The sequence below is a fragment of the Aythya ferina genome (assembly GCF_964211825.1).
Source record: "Aythya ferina genome assembly, chromosome: Z".
Lineage (NCBI taxonomy): Eukaryota > Metazoa > Chordata > Aves > Anseriformes > Anatidae > Aythya > Aythya ferina.
Window position 1 is genome coordinate 18,301,736 of NC_140299.1, and position 6,616 is coordinate 18,308,351.

Below are 6,616 nucleotides of genomic sequence, written 5' to 3' on the forward strand. Positions count from 1 at the left end.
AAAGTGTCCTGGCCTTTTGCTGTCACCAGTGAGCCATAATAAGCAGATGCAAAATGGGTAACTTAAGTTCTTCTGGTGTTGAGGATGGCAACAGCTTGTTTTTCTCATTGTAAATTACATATAGATAACTTCATTTGTGCAGTGGTCAAAGCTCTGATACGATGGTTGAAAAGTTTTGGCTGTTGATAAATTCTGATAATTTGGGGACTGAAGGATTGTGCTGGAATTCTGAGTATCCATACCACTCTTTATGTTCTAACTAGTTTTAGGAGTCTGCACACAACGAAGTTAAATAACAAACAATGCTAAGTTTGACAAATGATTTAAAAAAAAAAATAAAAATTACAGTTGCCTGTGTAACTAGTATATCAAGGCACACCTTGATACACCATCACAGGAATGTTTTTCCATCACTTCCCTGCCTGTTTTGAGTGCATAGCATATACAGAGGTCTCCTGGCCAGTGAAGGTCTGTCAGGGAGGGTGTTGTCTGTATCATTCTTAACTTTTTTGCAGCATTAGTTGTACTGTGTGCAGCGAGATAGAAAGGTAAGGGTCTCCTTCAGCCTGCAGAGAGGTGCTCAGAGAGCTAGACTCCATCCCTGCCTGCACCTATTGTATGCAACGTAAGCTGCAAAAATCATATGAAATACCAATTTTTGTGTAAGTTTGAGATTAAAGCTAAAACCTCAAAAAAGTGCTCAGCATTCACAGTTTTCACTGTAGGTTGTGGACATTCTGCTTTGAGTAGAGAAAATGCTACAAAATGCACAGCTCAAGGATTTGTTCTCTAAGCAGAGCACCACAAGTTAGAGGACGCTTCTACTCTACCAGCTGCAAAAGGGAAAAGTAAACCCAGTTCATTTTTCTGGAATGTTGCTAACAAGTTCCTTGAAATAGTTTTTAGACACTGCATTATTAAGTCAAAAAAAAAAAAAAAATCAAAACCTCATAAGGAAATTAATACTCAGTCTTCAGAATGAGGTGTGAGTATTATTTGGGATTAAATAAACCTCTAGAGGAAGCTCACTCGGTTACTATTCATACAGTGAACTGAAAGGAAGGCTTTAACAGGAAAATCCTGTGTGACTGTGTCATTGCAGCACAATTTTGATGCATATCCACAGGAAAGCTGAATTGAGTGGCATGGGTTACCTTGCTTCTGTCATTGCCTTGTTTTTGAGATACTGCTTTTGTAGCTTCAGTAATTTCTAACACAATGCAGTATAGTAAGTATTATACACAAGAACATAAACTGAGTAATAAGTGTAATAAATACAAGTAGTTTAAGTTCACTGTATTTGGGACATACACAGTTGGCAGCAGAGCTCAGGCATGCATGAAATTAACACAGAAGACTTTTGGATACAGTAAAAAGCTCTGATTTAAAAGTTAAAAGGCATTCTTATCCAGACTGTCTGATAGCTGTGCTGCTTTGCAACCCCATTTAAAACTAAGCATTTAACATGGTTCCATTTTGAAATCCAGGGGAATTGTTTTTTTCTGCTTGACTCCACTGGGAAGAATATCAGGCTCTCCCTGTCGACACAGTGCAGCGTTCCTCTCCTGTGCTAAGGTACAATTCAATCTAAGCCAAAGATTTTAAAGTTCCCCGTTATAAAGCTCTTTCACATAATTTTAATAAAAATCTGTGGCTGTTTTAGGATATATGAAATTATCTTTTGAAATAAGGAATCTGAAGGAACAAGGGTTGTTTTTTTTTTGTCCCCCTTCTCTCCCCCCCCCCCACTCCTGTCCCCTTGTAGTTTTAAAAAAGCATTTCCAAGGAGCAGGAAAACATCCTCTGTCAGAAGATAAAATCGGGAATTTTTAATTTGATCTTTTTTCTTTTTCGATCTGTATGATTGACCCTAACAGCTAGGATTTTATTGATAGAATAACTGCAGGTGAGGAGAGTACACAAAAAAAGTTAAAGAGGGGAGGTAGTATAAACTTCTATTTGTAGTGAGTACTTCTCACAGTTGGTATTGATTCACTCCATGCTGTTTTTTAAGATTCTTATTTTCAGGAGGGGGAAAAAAGGCAAGAATAAGTTCTCTTACTAAAAATCTTTGTTTGGGAGGGAGGGAGGAGGGGGATTGGCCACCAGTTCTCAGGTATGAGTTGTAGGAGGTGGTTCTGTTCCTTCTCTGACTTTGAGGAGCTCTCAGCTGTCTCAGGAGGGCGTCTTGGGGATGCAAGCAAAACAGCTTGTTGTTCAGCATCCATAAGGTGAGCTGCACCAGAGGCAACGTGTCTGCTGCCAGTGTGTTGCACCAGTTGGGTAGCTACTGGATTCAGGCAAACAAGACTGAAAGGTGGCTAGACACTAACAAAAGCCTGACTACAAGCTCAAGTGCCTTCTTTAGCAGAGTCTTAAATTTCAAAAATATAGCATATGCCTTATTATTATTATTTATTTATTTATTTATTTATATCCCCCACTAGTTGAGATGGCACAGGTTGAACCCTGAATAAAGCAGTGGCTTATGCATCCACCTGCACTGTTTGCGCTGGGGCTGTTGCCCTGGCTCTGCCTGTCTCCCCTTCTAGGTGGATGTGGTTTTCCTGGCTTAGCTGTCCATAGTGTAGAGGGATGAAGAAACACACCAGAGTTCACGAATCGATTACTCACACTTTGAAACACAGCTAAAGAATGTGTCTGGCCGACAGGGTTGAGCAACATGCATCCCGTGCCTGGGGGTGGGGAGGGAAGCTCACAGTGGTAACCAGATAAAGGGCAGCCTCTGCATCCGGGAGCATTGCTCTCAGGACTCCGCTGGCCAGAAAAGGCTGGAACTTGTTAGGGCAGGAGGACAGGAAGGAGGAAGCGATTTTCTCTTCCCATGCAGCCCAAGTAGGCAGCAGGCTGGGGAGCAGTGTGCTGATGGCCAGGGAGAGAAGCCGAAGGATGCTGCGGGTTTCCATGTAGGCCGCACTGAGACCACGAGTGCCCACCCAAAGGATGAAGCTTCCTTCAGAAAGCAGTTGTGGCCACTTTCTCGTTAAAATCTATTACTGAATAACCACTTGGTGTAAAATACAAGAGCAGCCCTGGGAGCAGAAACTCCTGGTGGTACATGCTCAGGGCGATGGGCCTCTAGGTCAGGCTCTCAACAACCAGCCTCCCTTTGCACTCTTCTCTGCACTGGGAGGCAATGAGGGAAGGAAGAGCCCTGGCCAGCTCTTCAATCACAGATATTGCTGCTGAAGGTGCCCACCTGACAGAGAGGACACCAGACTGCGTCCCAAGGTTATAAAAGCATTCATCTGAAGCCATAAAGGAAGGATGTAGGCTCCCAGAGGGGCAGTGCTGGCCATGACCCCAATGCTCAGTCCTTCATGGGCTGCTTCTAGGTGTCCTTTTGCTTGTCTTCTTTGGGACTGTGAATGTAAAATGTTTTTGGAAGCCAAGTCGCCTGACACAGGGGTCCTCTCCTCAAGCTAGGTACCCCAAGTTAGGCTTAAAAATCTGCATTCTTTGTGGGATCTGACCCTAACGAGTTGTCTACTTGGAGGCTCAGGAAAATTTGTCCATATTAGATCTAAAGTAGATTAGCTAAACCTTATTAAAGCCTTGTGTTCATGTTTTCATTCAGAATTAATGTTATTTCCATTTGGCTTAATTTACTCAGCTAATGAATTAAAGCAAATTAAGTGTAATTCAATTCTGAACAAGAATGTCCACAGCTCCAATAACCTAAATTCACATCCCTAGTTGACAACAGCATACTGAAAATTCCTGCATAGAAAAGCCCCCAGATAGTTCACCATATATTCTGGGATTTTTGCAAAATCTGAGCACCTTTTCTAGACTGGGATTGCAGGCTAACCTCTTTCTAAACACCACTTCCTCACATGAAAGGTATGTCCTGCATTCTGCCCTTCCCACCACCACGCCACGCTTCTGCTAATGCCCTGCTGGACTGCATTCCCACAGAGCTGTCACCATCCCCGCAAAACCTGTGGTCTGTGGCTCTTGGCAAAGTGGACTATGAGTGTGGGCAGAGATGACTTAAATTTTTCCTAATTATTGGTGCACCGGTGATGTTCTGTCTGTAGCAACTCTGTTTTTGTATAAATTTGCCTTATAAACATCTCTTCTGCATTCACTTTTTTTACTCCAGTTTGGCATGTAACATTCTTAATTGGAACTTACATTAAGTGTTCATGAAACATTTTTTTCAAGCTTTTACGTGTCGGATACTATTTTGTGTCTTGTGTATAACTGTCATTGAGATGTTGTTTCAGTGGTGAATCTGAAATCTTTCTGAGTTTATTTTTAATTCGTGCTCGGTGATTGGCAATTTGAAAGCATTTTATTTAATTAGCAGAATCTAATTGCATTTTGATTAGCAGAACCTAATTTCTATCAATAATCACAGAATCACAGAATTTTCTAGGTTGGAAGAGACCTCAAGGTCATCGAGTCCAACCTCTGACCTAACGCTAACAGTCCCCACTAAACCATTTCCCTAAGCTCTACATCTAAACGTCTTTTGAAGACTTCCAGGGATGGTGACTCCACCACTTCCCTGGGCAGCCTGTTCCAGTGCCTCACAACCCTTTCAGTGAAGAAGTTCTTCCTAACATCTAACCTAAAACTCCCCTGGCTCAACTTAAGCCCATTCCCCCTCGTCCTGTCACCAGGCACGTGGGAGAACAGGCCAACCCCCACCTCGCTACAGCCTCCCTTGAGGTACCTATAGAGAGCGATAAGGTCGCCCCTGAGCCTCCTCTTCTCCAGGCTGAACAAGCCCAGCTCCCTCAGCCGCTCCTCGTAGGACTTGTTCTCCAGGCCCCTCAACAGCTTCGTCGCCCTTCTCTGCACCCGCTCAAGCACCTCCATGTCCTTCTTGTAGTGAGGGGCCCAAAACTGAACACAGTACTCGAGGTGCGGCCTCACCAGAGCTGAATACAGGGGGACGATCACCTCCCTAGCCCTGCTGGTCACACTGTTCCTGATACAAGCCAGGATGCCGTTGGCCTTCTTGGCCACCTGAGCACACTGCTGGCTCATATTCAGCCGACTATCCACCATCACTCCCAGGTCCTTCTCTGCCTGGCAGCTCTCCAACCATTCCTCTCCCAGCCTGTAGCTCTGCTTGGGGTTATTGCGCCCCAGGTGCAGGACCCGACACTTGGCCTTGTTGAACTTCATACAGTTGACCTCAGCCCATCGGTGCAGCCTATCCAGATCCTCCTGCAGAGCTTTCCTACCCTCAAGCAGATCGACACACGCACCTAACTTGGTGTCATCTGCGAACTTACTGAGGGTGCACTCGATGCCCTCGTCCAGATCATCGATGAAGATATTAAAGAGGACCGGCCCCAGTACCGAGCCCTGGGGGACGCCACTAGTGACTGGCCTCCAACTGGACTTGACTCCATTCACCACGACTCTTTGTGCCCGGCTATCCAGCCAGTTTCTAACCCAACGAAGCGTGCGCCAGTCCAAGCCAAGAGCAGCCAGTTTCTTGAGGAGAATGCTGTGGGAGACGGTGTCAAAAGCCTTGCTGAAGTCAAGGTAGACCACATCCACAGCCTTTCCCTCATCCACCCAGCGCGTCACTCTGTCATAGAAGGAGATCAGGTTCGTCAGGCATGACCTGCCTTTCATAAAGCCATGCTGACTGGGCCTGATCACCTGCTTGCCCTGCAAGTGCTGCGTGATGACTCTCAGGAGGATCTGCTCCATGAGCTTTCCTGGCACTGAGGTCAAACTGACAGGCCTGTAGTTTCCCGGGTCTGCCCTCCGGCCCTTCTTGTAGATGGGCGTCACGTTTGCTAGTCGCCAGTCGATTGGGACCTCCCCCGATAGCCAGGACTGCTGATAAATGATGGACAGTGGCTTGGCCAGCTCCTCTGCCAGTTCCCTCAGTACCCTTGGGTGGATCCCATCCGGCCCCATCGACTTGTGCACATCTAAGTGCCGTAGCAGGTCACCAACCAGTTCTTCATGGATAATGAGGGCCACATCCTGCTCCCCATCCCCTTCCACCAGCTCAGGGTACTGGGTATCCAGAGAACAACCAGTATTGCCGCTAAAGACTGAGGCAAAGAAGGCATTGAGCACCTCCGCCTTTTCCTCATCTCTTGTAACTAAGTTTCCCCCCGCATCCAGTAAAGGATGGAGATTCTCCTTAGTCCTCCTTTTTGTGTTGATGTATTTATAGAAACGTTTTTTGTTATCTTTAACGGCAGTAGCCAGATTGAGCTCCAGATGAGCTTTGGCCTTCCTAATTTTGTCCCTGCACAGCCTCGCTACTTCTTTAAAGTCCTCCTTAGTGGCCTGCCCACTTTTCCAAAGCTTATAAACCCTCTTTTTCCTCCTAAGATCAAGCCACAATTCTCTGTTGAGCCAGGCCGGTCTTCTTCCCCGCCAGCTCGTCTTTGGGCACGTGGGGACAGACCGTTCCTGCGCCATTAAGACTTCCCTCTTGAAGAGCGCCCAGCCTTCCTGGACCCCTCTGCCCTTCAGAACCGCCTCCCAAGGGACTCCACCAACTAGTGTCCTGAGCAGCTCAAAGTCAGCCCTCTGAAAGTCCAATACAGCGGTTTTACTGGTCCCCTTCCTGGCCTCGCCAAGAATAGTGAACTCCACCATTGCATGGTCA